Source organism: Helicoverpa zea, chromosome 1 (assembly GCF_022581195.2).
Source record: "Helicoverpa zea isolate HzStark_Cry1AcR chromosome 1, ilHelZeax1.1, whole genome shotgun sequence".
In the NCBI taxonomy this organism is placed as follows: domain Eukaryota; kingdom Metazoa; phylum Arthropoda; class Insecta; order Lepidoptera; family Noctuidae; genus Helicoverpa; species Helicoverpa zea.
The window spans coordinates 13,087,370-13,103,405 of record NC_061452.1 but is presented as its reverse complement, the minus strand read 5'-3'; the positions used below and the strand labels follow the sequence as shown (position 1 = coordinate 13,103,405).

The following is a 16,036-nucleotide window of genomic DNA, read 5'->3' as shown; positions in this document are numbered from 1 at the left end:
ATATTTTAAGATAGTTTTTTCAGCGTTTTGCGTATATTTTTCAAGGAAAAATAGGAGGCCGCCATTAGGACAACAGTTTTGACTTAAAACCGGAGTCTCGGCCGTGGCCGACTTAAAGCAAATGCAGTCTATTTTATAAATTCCTATTGTACTAATTCCATTGGCTTAACAAGAGAATTTGCAAAGCTTATAGGAAAATAGATCTATTTTACGTTTAATAGCCAAATAACGGCCGGGGTGATATTAGTTGAATCTCGAGATATAAGGTACAAGAAATAGGGGCCGACATTAGAATCGTAAATAATCGTAATGTCGACCAGCCTCGAACTCAAGCGCCACTATACAGGCTGATGAAAAAATACTTTTATATTTTTTCATTTTCTCAAAATGAAATAATTTATTTATTATATATGTAAAGGACTTAAGTTTAAATGTAGGAGTTGACAGTTTTGTAGGCATGTTTGTGGTAGATTTATAGTTTGGGACTTGCTATCTATTAAACCGTTCTTATTAGCTTCAAAAATATAAATGGTTGGTCGTGAAAACGACTTTTTTTGTTTAGGGGAAACAAAAAAATATTTTACTATAAATTAAACAAATACAATTACAAATGTATGCTTAGTATTATATTATAATTCTGCTAAAATAAATCATGTAATATTTGTCACTGCCTTAATTTAAAACAGCCTATACCCGGCCGACATTTGGAAAAAACGCGACCGACCTTGGGCCGTGAATGGCCGACTTTAGGGTTTTTCTGTTCTCGACGCATCTAAGCCTTATAACTTTTTTCTTTTCGTAAAAATATCAATCTTATGCCTATAAACATGACATAGATTAATCAAACTATCCAAAACCGCATCAGAAACTATCTTTCGTTGGAAACTGACGGTGCTATAGCGAACCGCAATCAGAAAATCGCTAAGGGGGCCGACATTTGGCGTATTTACCCTACGAGGGTCTTATTATAATAATAATGTTTCACCATTCCCCGCTTCCCACCATAGTAAGGAAAGTGTCATATCTTAGAAGAAAAATATACTATAATCCCAGAATTATGAGGTCTATCTGCCGGCACTTGGTAAGAGATGTGAATAATAGACCTTCGTGTCCCAAGTCCCATCAGTAAGGTTGATGTATTACAATAACGTACAGAATAAATTGCTCCTATTATTATATACCATAACACTAAGAGTATGGTTATTAATATTCATGAACATGTGATGAACTGCATTAATCCATAATACCCAGTCAGCTGTTACTTGTTATTATACGATAGAGTTTTTACGTCAGAAACTATCCTTAAGAGCGCTATTACAAAATCGAATTGCTCAGTTGTAGGTAAATTAGACGATAGCCGGCAGCACTTGCGCATGTGTGCGTCTAGTGAAATACGCAACGCACACCTGCGGACCGCCACGCGGCACAAACAAACTTGAGACTTTGCCACTTTTTTCCGACATAATTTATTGTTTTTATAGTTTATGAAATATTATTTGTACCGATGAATTTTATAACCTAGAATAGCTCGATTGAGTTACAATAAACAAGTAATCGTTTACAATTTTTAAATTATTTAATCGACAACCAAACTTTTCACCATGTTTATCAATTATAAGTAATTGATTTATAAAAAAACTAAAATCTATAATTCGTCTTCCATGTATTGTATCTTCATTTTCCTGCAACAATGAAAACTAGGAATGTAGATAGTTTATTAAAACAAATATGTCACGTATACCTTTTGCGGGTGACAAAAAATACTTACCATATTATTTGTACTGGTATTCAATTGAGTCTGATAGTCTGAATTAAATATGCTTTCATTATCCTGCAAGAATCAAAGAAGTCCAATTACATTATTATGCAACAGCGAAACTAACGACGATGACATTTACGTACATATTTCTTTATAACCAACATCAAAAAAAGAGAAGCCTATCTATAACATTTTCGCATTAGAATATCATGGGCTAATACTTATGTATATTACATTTCAATCAGATCATTATAACTAATAAATAAAATAAAAACTCACTAGTATCAAAACGTGTTAGTTGCGCAGGTTGCGCTATATTTTTCGACCTCCGGCGAGTTTACGCGGCGCAACAGCGAGCGATACGTCCTTCCTCGGTAAGCGCTTGGCGCTGACTAAAGTTGAACACCGCGCGTCACAAGATTTATATTGATTTTTGCATTGCAAACAAAAATTATTTTAAAATATTGTTTTACTTTTAAATAGACCAATTTTTTTTTCAAGCTTTATAACAATACCACCTTAATTATTAAATGTTTTTTATTTGAATTTGGATTATACTTTCATAGATAAAAAATATAGTTTCGTACGGAAAATTGTCAGTAACTCTCAGTTTTATAGAATTATTTTTGGTGTAATACTGTATGAATTGTAATAAACTGATTTAAGCACTTTAAAGTACAAGATATAGTTGTATCTTGAACATTTTTATAAATGGTTAAATTGCTATATCCTCGGAGTACCAAAGCATCAAAAGATACCCAAAAGCAACATTTTATGAAACATCCTTTGCAGAGACAAAGATTTTACTGATGTACGTGGACAAATTAAAATATTTATTTAAAACACCTTCAAGATAAATGATCAAACTTTCTTAATCTTATTTTTGTTTTTTTATTGTGACTATATCCAAATCATCAAAACTCGTATAAAACGTTTAAATTCGCGAAAATTTGTGATAGCCTTCTTAAGGGCGCGTCTACACGATGCATGTAGCAAGTTAACATGCGCAAGTGACCCGCGCGCACGCGACAGAGCACGCGGGTTGGTATTTTGCTTTATTTATTTATTTGTTTACCTAAGGCAACTAGGGCCCACAGAAAATACAATACACTCATAATTTATTATTACAATACTTAGAAACTAATACATATAAAATAACAATATTAGTCTATTTGTTGGCTTTGGTACATGCTCGAGTCGCTCGATCCGCACATTTTTAAGATGCATATAACCTGCGCATGTGCCTCAACATGCGCAAGCTACTTGCACCGTGTAGACGCACCCTTAGTTACTAGCTGAACAAACTAGTATATCGATATTGATCGACCACCTGTCAATAGGCATTGTTTTTGTACTCACCATTAAACGTCTGACTTTGTCACAATCTTGTTTGAACCGAGCAGCTGACAATATCTGGAACTGTCAATCTAAATGTATTTGTAAAGGCTAACTGATGTCAGCAGTTTCACCCAAGAGAACTACTTTCCTTACGTAAAATTAAGATTGTGCCACTCACACTAACTTAGTATATATTTTTGCCAAAATTCTGAGTTACCGCCATACAATGTCACAAACTTCATAATATTGATAAGCTACACTTTCTTTGACCCATGGCTGTTACGGTAGCTGCTAGCAACAATCCAAAGTATATAATTTTTGTAACGCCATGGCACCTCCCTGTAAATAGAATCGACAAGCCAGCAGAAGATGTTAGTCATGTAAACAGAGGGCTTGAACAATGTTTAGTTTCGGCTCCCAAACTAGAAGTGCCATAAAAATAAAATATACATCTTCAAAACAGCACATTTGAAAGAATTGTAGAACAGTTACTACACTTGGATGATAGTCAGAACTGGGTCGCTTCCTGCAGTGTCGCATTACCAACTGTGTCAGGGTTCCACGCTAGGGGACTGAGGTCTGAATAATTTAGCTAGTTAAACATTAACCGTCTTACCACAAAAACTTTTAAACGTCAGTTTATGCCTTGTCTAAAAAAATGTCAAATTATGACGTTGACATATGGTTCATTTTGCAGCCAAAATTTTATTAGACAACTGTAAAACAGGGTTTAAAGTTTTTGTAGTAAGACCATAACTAGCTGATATCATTACGTTGAACATTCTGATATCCCATTACATATGTCCCTATGTTGGACGCCAATAACGAGGTCGGTGCCCTGACTTCCTGGAAATAGGACCTTATTTTAACCTGCTATACCAGGTGGAAGAGTTTTCTAATTCTGATCCAAGATTTTTCAAACTGCAACCAAAAAATATTTTTAACACCTAAGCGAATTCAGCAACACAAATATATTTCAAAATAGACTTCACGCTGTAAAATTCCGCTGAATATTTCGAAGCTGATATAAGTTTAGTTTTATTTTTACTGGCAGAAGTAACGAGCAGTTTTCACTGGTCTCACAAAATATTCATGTATGCAAAACGTTTGATCAACACGCATGGCGTTTGTGCATCGCAGACGATACCGGTTTTGGATATAGACTGAAATTCTAGCTGTTTTTAAGTATTGTTGCGAGGTCAGTTTTAGCTTGTATTCGGCTGATTTTGTTGTTCATTATCACCAAAATACCGTAAACAAAAATAAGGAAACAAATCTACTTAGAAGAATGGCCTTCTAGACCCAAAAAGTAAAAGCAAATGAAGCTATCGAAGTAAGAATCCAGTCGTATTTTCGCAATCCATTGAAATTATATACCTATTAAAACATATTATAAAATACATATATTTTAATTTAAACAAAATTATAATTGGCTTATTATAATTTTTGAAACGATTATAAATCATATTGCCAAATTGATATTAATAAATACCAATGCGTTAACTTAAACCACAGTTAGTTTACAAGCATCCACCAGCCCGCTGGTACCAGGAAGGCATAAAAACAAGACAGGCATAACTTTCGCCCGCTCCGATAAACAAACGGTTTCAGGAGCCCGTTGGAGCGTCGCCGAATGCTTAATTAATCGTAGTGGAAGACTGGAAGCTAGCGATCTATGAGCACCACTTGAGCGGAACGATGATAAAAACAATACAACTTCAGGGTATAGATTGCTGCTTTGACTTTTATTTGAGTCCTTCATTAACTTAGTTATGATCTTAATTAATGAACGCATACTAATCAGAATAAGTTACAAATAGATTTACTAAGTAGATATTCCAATACATTATTGCCCACGTGGTTTTACAGCACATAAGATAGTACTCAATCCTCGATGATTTATTAACGTTTGAGTATGTTAAACACTTGTTACAGTAGCATAACACAAAATTATAATTATATTTAACTATGGATTGACCTATGAGATAAAAAAAAAATAGTTTCTATACATCTCTCTTCTAACGTAGGCACTAATTTGGCACACAACTTCACTCAATTTAACTAAAATACCCGTAAGCGAATATGAGTTGACGACTCAAACTTTACCTTTCGCTACCAATTATACTAATGAACTAACAAACTAAAACTGCTAACAACTTATCTAATAAACTATGTACTCAAATTGATAAAAGCTCTTACCGAGAATCAGGTGTTTAGTCTATACCATGGTTTTGCTAGAAACGGATTATTTAGTACTGCTCGGTCTGCCGAAGCTTAAAGCAATTTCTGTGAATACATTTTTTGCACCAGTGTTTGTCCTTAAGGTAAACCGCAATGCCACATGTGTTAAGTTATTACTAGAATTAAGTTAAGTTTAGTGGGTTAATGCCCGTTTTCACCAACAACCTCTTACCGTTTCCCTATCTAAATGCTACTTTTAATAAGGACTCCTCCCAATTTGACACCTACCTAAATTCATTTTCACCACACTTGTACATGGATCCCTTAAGTAAGTGACAGATTACTAGTTCTACAAACGATAATGCAAAGTCGATATTTTATCGATAAAATGATTTTTCTGTACTTCTTAAGAAATAAACGTCTATCGAGTATATATTACTAAAGCCTGTAAGTTTTTGTTTTTGTGATGTTATTTTAATTTAACTTAAACTACATTACGCTATGTTTTATGCAATAAAACAGTAAAGAGGTTTTCTACAGGTGAATTTTTACCTATGTCATTCGCGCGTTTGTCAAATTCACTGATGTGTATATGTGTACATTGAGTTGAGGTTAATTTTGGGTTTATTATTGTTGAATAGATAAGTTTATTTTGGCAGAGAAGAGAAAACGAGGATAAACCTTTCTTACAGAAGAAAAAGACAAGCTAGTGAAATTGCTGACGTCTCATAGAGACAATATTAAACAAAAAACGGATGGGACCACGAACGAAGCCAAAAACAAAGCTTGGATCCAGTCACAAATAGTTTTAATCCGATAGGAACCGTTTACAGGTAAATGTGAATAATATCTGTGTATAATAATATAGTGTATTAAGATATTGCCGTTCAACTGTGTTCCTTGTTTTAATGTGGTTTCATTGTATTTTTGTTCTCCATGAGTTGATGGATTTAAGTATGGGGTTAAAATTATAGATTTATTATATTTATTTAGTTTCAGGTGGTGAGAGAAATTGAAAAGACGTGTAAAAACATGCTGCGCCCAGCCCACCCCAAATTGAATTGGTGCAGGAGGATGATGATAATGTTTGGTACATCATATGAGGACTAATATTAAAATATTTGTTTACTATCTTTGTTTTAATTTACATAATTTATTATGTTCAATGTTAGCCTACTTCTTACCTCCAGAGGGTATCCCCTATCACCTAGGAGATAGGCTCCTCCATATTCACCATTTTTGAATCATTGGTATCTACTGCAGTTTTGGTATTTAAGGCCTATTCAAACCTGAGCGATATTCGCTGCCGCTGTGGGTAGAGGTAGATACCGCGCGGGTTTCGCTCAGGTATTTAGTATCAAGTATAGTTACCGGCACGGATATTGAGCTCTCGGCGGAAGTGTGGGGATCGCTTTGCGCACTGTACACATAAGGCAATAAACCAATAAATGGCTTCTGCGCAGGTGAAGGTCAGGGCTCAATATCCGTGCCGATAACTATACCGCGGCTAGAGCGACGTAAGCGATATTCACTGCCGCTGTGGGTAGAAGTACATACCGCGCGGCAGCAGCGGCATACATCCCGAACATCAACAGTAATATTATCGCATACCCACTGGGTTTTCTCTGTCGCAGGTGGTAGCGAATACCGCTTAGGTCTGAACAGTCATATTACCGCATACCCACAGGGTTTTCTCTGCCGTAGACGGTAGCGAATACCGCTTAGGTCTGAATAGGCCTATAGTTGTCCCGGCCACCGCGAAACTACATCAGTGATTATCAGATTTGCATCTGTTATGGTCTGTGTATTTATGGACATGAAAGGACTATTTTTAATTAAGTGACATCACGACCTAGCAAGTGCATTCATAGCAAGTGATAATCTATAATCTTATAAAAAAGTCATGATCATCGTACTTATTTCTCAGTCATCTGCTCTTTCACGTAAGATAGGTACGTGGTCTTCTAATGATTATTATTTTACATATCCACAACCTCCACAGCTTCTAAACTTTCTAAAACTTTACGTTTCATTTCACTATCCATCGCCAGAAACGGTTCAAAATATGTTTGTATTCTGTCATGATAATGATAGGGGTTGTTTAAGCAGGCATCAATCGGGCCCCCAAGTTTAAGTGAAATTTTGAGGTTAAAATTGACACCTAGGCTTTGGTGAAATTGAAATTCTTATTAAGTGTTCCGTAAATGCTCCCTAAATTTAGGTATTCGTTGGTGAAAACGGGCATAAGTCATTAAGGTATTAATAAAATACCTAGGTAAATTATATCGTTGTCATTTGAAATGGTTGTATGGTTGTTGAGCTGTCTGAAGCTGCTTTTATTAATGAGTGTAGCCTGACATTGGTTACATGGAATAATAACCCTAGCTTTGGGGGTGTGATGCTAGTTTTTTTTCTAATCTGGTTTTCTTTTGTTTTTATTCCATTATTCATTTATTATTCTATTATTTTCAAAGGCTATTGAGATCAGTACTTTCGTTTAACTGAATTCATCGTTCCAAATAATCTCTGCTCTTGTGATCGCATATTCTGGGCTTTAGTATTTGACAGTGGGCGAACGGATTACGACGATTAGTTTCGTTTGACGTCATACGAAAAGGTATAGGTAGCATTATACAGTTTACACGTTCATGATAGATTGTTACGTGTATCCTTTACCGTGTTTGTTGATATTTCTTATGTAATGGAAGTCACAAACAGAATCAATAAGTAAGTTATGAAAAATGTTTCGCTAGACACATTAGTGTAAAAATATATTATCAGTTTTTATTGCAGTGTGTATAAGATTAATTTGTGCGAATGCATATTAGGTTTCTACATAAACTATTTATTTGGAAATCTTTATGGATAAAATGTAGGTACCCTATTACCCTACATACATACTGACGAGTCCTTTCCTCATTACAATAATGAGTTACCCCAGGCGTTTATGCCTTATTCATAATATCATTCAGGTTCAGTCCGCATAGAGAAGTACTAGGCGCACATAAAACACGAAGGCTGTACCAACCGGGTCAGGGACACCGCATAGAGTTAGCGCCAAAATACTTTTACTCTAGTGCTCGAACGCGGTACAGAAACAAGACACCACGCAATGTCATACTTTATTCCTATTGCAGAGTTTCTAGTTTCAATTTCGTCTACTTCAAAAGAATTGTGCAAAATACTGTCCAACGCACACCCAGTTTCCGTGTTCAGCGACATTCTTGTTATGGGAAATCGTTACTAATTATATTTTCTTAACTATTCATTTGTGCCAAGATCTAAGCTTTAATACGCTATTGTTAAAAGATTTTCTAAGATAGCAGACATTAACAGGCTCGTCCCATTGTTCTATGGAAACTATTATGTCATCTAGATTTACGATAAATTAGAGGTCCCGCGAAACTGGTGCTTCCTCGTTTGTGTTAACTAATGTCTTACTGCATAATATTATGTATACGTTGCTCTTTTCGTGAAGCGCATTGCTGGTGCTTTATCGAATAAATTAACAATGCATGTAGATAATCGTAATGTATGTTAAATAGCCGCGGTTCATTCGATAAGCCTTGTCGCCGGCGAATCCACTGTGAACACAGCAGCCTGCCAGTCGCGGTTTGGCGCGCAAACCGAACGGACGTGTCATCAGTGTCGTTGTATTTCGTATCGCGACGCGGTATTAGAAAATATGGATTAAATTTTGTGTTGTGTGAATGATTACAATAATAGTGAATTGGATTTGACTGAATCGCGTGTGGACGTAATTGGCTTTTCACGTAAAAGTTGAAAGGTAATTTTTATTGCTGTATTTTTTTGTGGTAGCAGTTGCGTTGGATGGTTGTGTGTTCAATGCGTTGTAATTAGAAACTTTGATTAGAAGTTTCTTTATTAATTTTAAGTCTAGTGGCACTAGGTATTCAAGGACATCATTATTGTGAACAGGATCTAAAGAACGCACTGTATTTAAGTATGAAAAAAAGACAACAACATCATTCACTCACAGGTCAATCGCCAAAATGTCCAGATATTATTCATATTAAGTTCTTATTTTATGCCTCAATACTCAAGAAGCCTTTGAAGATATTTAAATGGGTGCAATAAAAACGTGAGACTATTCGTTCGTCGACCTTACCGAAAGGGATGATTCAAGAACCGTGGACCCTTTGGAAGGGAGCAAAAAACATGTCTAAAAAACTTCTTAAGCATTCAAGACAAACCCTTTACTTTCTCGTTAAGTTACCTGTATTTATAACTTTCTAAATAGGAAGTTATAGCATAGGAATTTGTAATTTACTGCGTATTAGGCTATAATTCATTTTGCACGTAGATAGTTATCATGCTTAAAGGTGTTAATGACTCAGAGCACTATTATCACGTACAGTAGTTTTGATGCATTCATCTTCTTTATTATGAGTTATTATAAAGGTTTTATCAAAAACCTATAGAATAATCCTAAAGCTTCGAGGATGCCGCAAGGTAAATTGCATCGGTTTTTTCAATGATTCATTGTTTTCTCGGGCTCTGCCAAATGAGTGTGCACATCTTTACTTGCGTCACGACCTGTAGTTTCACTTGCAATTTTCCTTCTTCTCAAATCTGTATTTACGAAATGAAAATGTAAGATTTTCGGCAAAAAGCGACTGCTCCAAATTTTTCTCCCAGCATTATAATATCACCGCTTTCAATAGCAAAAAGACTGTCAAATCTTCACGCCGGATCATCAAAGTCAAACAATGTTTTTTTTTTGTGTATCAACAACCTCTCTCCCGTTCACTTACATTCTAATCGATACGGATTTCTTAATCTTGAGGTCGTTCCACTAAGTAAATACGAGCTTCTCAAAGAAATTCTCTTTTCATTTTTGCATCTGTCTAGCATTTATTGCAAAAAGAATTGCACGCTTTGTATTAATGTACCTATTTTTTCTCGGACCTTTAAAAGCGGACCTTGGTTTTATTTGCTTGTGTTTACTCAGTGATTTTCCTTTTTAAGTCTACAGAAATAAAATTGAGCTCATTCTTTATTGAGTTTGTTGCAGAAACTATTTACACGGATCTGAATAAAATATACTTACCTTGTCTTTGCTATTACGTTGTTCCTTACATTAGTACGAATAATACCATTACCTATTATGTCTACAGCTCAAATACCTGATCTAAGTATAAACTGGACACCTGTTTGGTACAACCTTGAGATTCGATTTGATCTAATTCAACCGGTGTCATTTGTTTTGTTACTTATGCATCTGAAATATTGTCTTCGACTGGTCAGTCTCCTTAGCTATTAGTAAATGGTTTTCCTTCATTCATCATACCATGTTTGGCTGTCCTAATTACCAACCCATAATCGTCTTTTATTATTTACCGACATACTTGATGACATTCGTTACATTAAGCAGAGTGGGAGGGATTAGTTCTACTCCACGTGACATATGCAAACTAAGCGTGTAGGTGTCACGTTTTGAATAATTAACGTACGAGTTTCCTTACAGGGAAGCCAATAAATCACTGTAAATGCTATTTTAAATGTTAAAGACAAAAGGAAAGAAATAAGTGAATATGGAGCAACCATCAACTGCAAATACTCAAGCATTCTCGAGAGATAAAGAATTTAGACGCCTCTATCTTTTTTCGTTCACAAGATAAATGGACCACAACATCAAAAGAAATTCACTTCTGAATAGTAGAAAAGCTATCCCATTTGGGGTACCCAAAATGTGACATTGTTTGGGTGTTTCCCGACAGCGTTAAAATTGTATTTTAGATGGGACCTCTAAATGTATTTTAGCTTTATTTTTGAAGATCTTAACTTAAATTCACGATGCTCTCCATCTAATTGGATGGCTTGTTAAAGGGTGCTTTAATGGGTTCGGAAGATTAGTGTTGCGGTTAGAAATTGGTCTAATGGAGAGTTTCCTTCAAGTATGATAACTGGCTGGTAAAGTTACTTTTTAGTATCACTTTTCCATGAATATTTTCAATAAAACTTCATTATTGCAACACGGTCGTCTGCAATAAATGAGTATTTAAGGAATGGTTAATTTAAATTAAGATTTCGTACACGTTCCTATTCCTATGCCAACATTCCTTAAGCTACAGTTTTGGGGGTCACGCAACAATTATGATGTTCAATATGCAGAAACTGCCGTGAAAGCAGAATGTATTGATTATAAATGGCTACTTTAGTCTAGATAAAAAATCGATACGAAATCGATACTTGAAATTATAGCATCCTTGCAACTCTGCGGTATCGCAATATTTACCCAATAAGCCGATCGTATATGGCTTCATCCGTCCGTCAATGCATTACGTTGGCTACTTAGTACATCCGTAGTACACCATGAAAGTTGTAGGAATCGACCAAACTGGTACAATAAATACAAGGAATTAAATAAGGTTAAATTAATCAAAGGCTTTCCTCAAATCTTTGCTCAAAATACAAGATCACTTTTTGGATATGGTTCAACTAAATGTGATTTACTGGTTTATATGCATTGCAATTTTAAATGCATTTTGAGCGTTCTTTGGCTTCTGATACATGGCTTTTAAACAAATCTTCCTCTATGGTTCTATTATTAAAATATCCCCAAAAGTTACCTATTTACTTACTGCCTAATAACAAAATGTATAGGATGCACAAGCCTAAAGCCACTTAAGAATTTCAAAAGCGTCTTAAAGCATTGACCTGACAAGATAATGGAATCCCGTCAACCATCATGACCTTTCTAGTGTAAAAGAAAAAGCGGTGACAATCGTTCATGTCGAGTTACCCTAGTATTCAGAGTGTGTCATTGTCGGCACAGACATACATACAGATAGATTGATGTACATACTTCTAGTTTTTGTATCTAGTGTTGTCAGTATGAATGACGATCATATTGGTGAGCTATGGGAAGATTTGTTTTGTAATTTGTGGTAATCCTTTGAGCTTTTTCTGTGTGTATTTATTTTATTGATTAAATATCCTTTAAGCTGACTCGGGTCAGACAGGGCATTCGCTCCTTGAAAACACTGGTACACAGCTGCATCTGATTAGACTGAAAGTCGACCCCAACATACTTGGGAAAAAGGCTCGGAAGATGATGATAAGCTGACTCATTCCAAGATCGCTGTTGCAAACCCTTACCTTCGGTTCTCATTAGACATGTACCCAAGCTTTAAGCTGTATCTCCAAGAACAATTAAACTGTTTGTTTGAATGCTTTAAGGAGCTAAAAAACTCATAAACATCTAAACTACTTTGTTGCCGTAGTCAAGCTCTTTTTGCGTCATAAAACTTGAACATTGACAGTCTTTCTTTGTTCTTTAGCGATGTCAATGTAACTGAACTACGGGCTTACTGATGGTAGTTTAAAAAGTATTTCAAGGAACTTTAGTTTCCAACTTTAAGTCGCCGCTTAAACAAGTTTAATGAAGCGGGTTACTTGCACTAGTTGGGGAGTATTTTTTTCAATTTATCTATGAAAGACTGAAGTCTGATGCGCGGTTTGGTTGATTGAAATGTTGGGTTAATTATACCCTGTACGTTAATAAAGCAAATAAAAAAGTTATTGGGAATAGGTGAAGGGGTTAGCAAGCTATGTTTCAAATCAATATTAATTATTCCATCCATTCATAATTAATATCAGCATATGAATGTAATTGCATATTGATGAACGGTGTATTTTGTCAAAATATGTTTTCAACATGTTTTAATACTTTAGATTTACGTTTGTTTGTTATGTAAAACAAAATAAAATTACGCAGGTGATTAATCTCCATACGACACAATATTTTAACTGGATCATGCTGAAATTGGATCCGCGAAAAAGAGGATTAAGTCTCGTTTTTGTTTGCTTTGGCTTCCATATTTACATATTTTGTTCGTTTGTTATTGAAAAATAATAATGATATTTATTTTGAATGTTGCCAATTCTTTATTTTTATAAAACGATGTCTATGTTTTATGTGCAACAATTTCGTGCCTATTTTGTACCTACTAGCCTACTACTAGCTGTTTTGGTGGTCAGGTTAGGAACAACCTTCGTGAAGCGGAATAATAAAAGTAATATTTTTCACAGTGTAAATATAAATGTTTATACTACTGCTAATTAATTATTTTACATTGAATTTGATGCGTTTGTTTCGGAAGATTTTGTGGGGAATAGTACCGTCTAAAATTGAACAGTCAATGAGCATGTGAAACTAAGCATAGGAAGGACTTTCCTTCAACATGTAATGAAATGACTTACCTATTTCCCTTGTAATATACATATTTACAACCTTTTCAACGTTTATTGTTGTTTTTTATGTATTTTAATCGATCTGTTTACATTGACCTTCATAAACTACGCACTGAATATCGTGTTATTGCGCATTTTCATATTTTTTACGATTTTCACAAAAGTATAGACAGTAAAAACAACAACATAAATCCTAATATTAAAAAAATGTTAATTTCTAAAATTACTTATTCCATATTAATTAATGTTCTTGTAGGTGTGTTATTTATACTTATTATACGTAAATACCTGCAAATATACGTAGACATGATGCAACTCGTGCGCAGGTATTCGTTAAATTAACTTATAATTATTGCTCGTGACTCATGAATCATATGATGCAGTTTAATTAGAATTTCTGCGCGTTTTTAATGTTATTAACATTTAACCGTACACATAAGTGGTACTTAGTTAAATCGGTAATTTATTTCCTGGGATATTATGAGATGTTACGTTTGTTATTTTTTATTTCTTTGTTATTAATGACATCGATGACTGGATAACTTTATGCAGCGTCTATACTAGACAGACTACCTCTTTTCACCGTTTCCTTTGGGTTCTTGCATTGTAATAAAATATATCATTTTAATTAGGTACATAAAACCAAAAACAAAAAATTTGAGTTTAGGTTTTTATTTTGCAAAGAAAAATAATGCATTCAAACTTACATTGTATTGTCCTTCATTATAAGTATGTATTACTTAATTACTTTATCTTAAACCATAATTTATTTAATTGAAAAAGACCTCTAACTCCCAAAGTTAACTAAACAATTTTCGTCCCATACTTCATTACTAACAATGCAAAGATTAGCTTGATTAAGTGCCTTTATCAATATAATTATTCGCTAGCTTTGGCTCTGAACAATGTGCTTGACTTTTCTGTTTTAATAAGACTTTTAATTAAAAGGCTTATCGTAAAAAGACTTTAAGTGCCTAAGCTTAGGTTAAGAGACCTAATGATTTGAAGGCCTTTTTTGAACGACGTCAAAAATCATCAAATATCCCATCATCCCGCTGTGCAGAAGGAGTGTCAGACTCTTTCTGACTAAAAACCGTCGTGTTCCGTCATAGGCCTTTTATGTATCAGGGCCGCGGTAACTCTTTCGAACAATCCCGTAGCCCCGGCAGGATGATTACTTAGGCCTGACTTCAATTTTCACAGTTAACAGTTGTTTTAAGAAAAACGGACGTTTATGTTATCGGTAAACCAGCCTTCAAAACATATTTAACCCTTGATAAGAAAACAATACCTTACCCATAGAACAATAGGTGAATAAGGGAATAAGTCAATAGAATAGCTTTGAGGACTTCAAAAAATAAAAACACCAGTTGTGGATTGCATCAAGCTGTCGTCACGTTATCTTTTGTTTTCAAATTAATAACCGATTTATTTACGTATAATCCTATGGCATGTATATCCAAGGCAAGCACGATCGATGTTTATTTACCTTAATCTTAAACACAGTTTCAATGAAGTCTTCACTTTGATTGAAAACAGTACTTAGGTATTGCACAGTTTAATTTTATTAAAATGTCTGGTTATTTATCTTCGGACTAACACTTTGATCTCAATGCTTATTGAAATAACATATCAAAAGCAACACTTACAAATTGTTTATATTATGTTTCTTTGAATATTTTTATTTCAATGAAGAAAGGAAGTTTTGATACTTGATCGAGTACAATAAAATGTACTCAAATGCCAACGACCTGTACTTGATTACTCATTGCTTTGTAAACTTTTTAATCGTTTTATTTGGCATTCGCTGAGACCTAACCTTTGCCGCAAAATGACGCATTAATATTATGTCTACAATAATGGGTATTATAAAGAAGAAAATAATTGTTTGTTTGTAACGTAAAGGCTCCGATAGTGCTGAAAAGATTTGAGAAATTATTTCACAGTTGAGAAGCTACATACACTATCAGTGTAGCGACAGGCTACATTTTATCTAGGTAAGGGAATTAATTTCCACGGACAATAGTAAAACCGCGGGAAACAGCCATATATGTTACTCAAATAAAACGGTAGCAGGTACCTTACAAGTTTGTATGTTAACATTTGTATTCTTCCTCAAAACAGGTTTCTCTAACGTGACTCGTTTAACAACCGGTGCCAATAGATTCGTGTAAATAGTGCAAAGTGATCCAAAGTGGAACATTGCTCCACTGCTGACACTTCCTACTATGAACTAACAAATTGACATAACCGTACCACTTTAAATAAAGAACTAATTACCGAACGAAATGTACACGATAGATTTCAGCCACTCCAACGCATGGTTCAATGAACTCCTCATTCATTTTGCGATGTCAATGACATTAATAGCGTTCACTGAATTATAAAGTTCGAAAACGATATTTTGTAGTCTCGTTTGCAAAATGTCCAAAAGGAATTGCAAATTTCATTAAAACGGTTTATTGCTTTTGAATTTTAAAGTTTCAATTTTGTATTAGAGGTGCAATTTTTCATGGAGTTAAAATTCTTTTGTTAGGTTGC

At 34.6% G+C, this 16,036-nt stretch overlaps 1 protein-coding gene across 2 annotated transcripts in view; it reads left to right on the top strand.

Moving 5' to 3' along the window:
• Positions 1-16,036, top strand: part of LOC124632900 — a 113,854-nt gene that overhangs the window by 40,449 nt on the left and 57,369 nt on the right. Inside the window, exon 1 of one of the 2 annotated variants that reach the window (XM_047167947.1) lies at positions 8,874-9,065. The exons of the other annotated variant lie outside the window; for it this stretch is intronic. The gene's annotated coding sequence lies outside the window, so the exon portion shown is untranslated. Of the gene's footprint in view, positions 1-8,873; positions 9,066-16,036 lie in introns of those variants that run through there. 2 annotated transcript variants of the gene reach the window in all.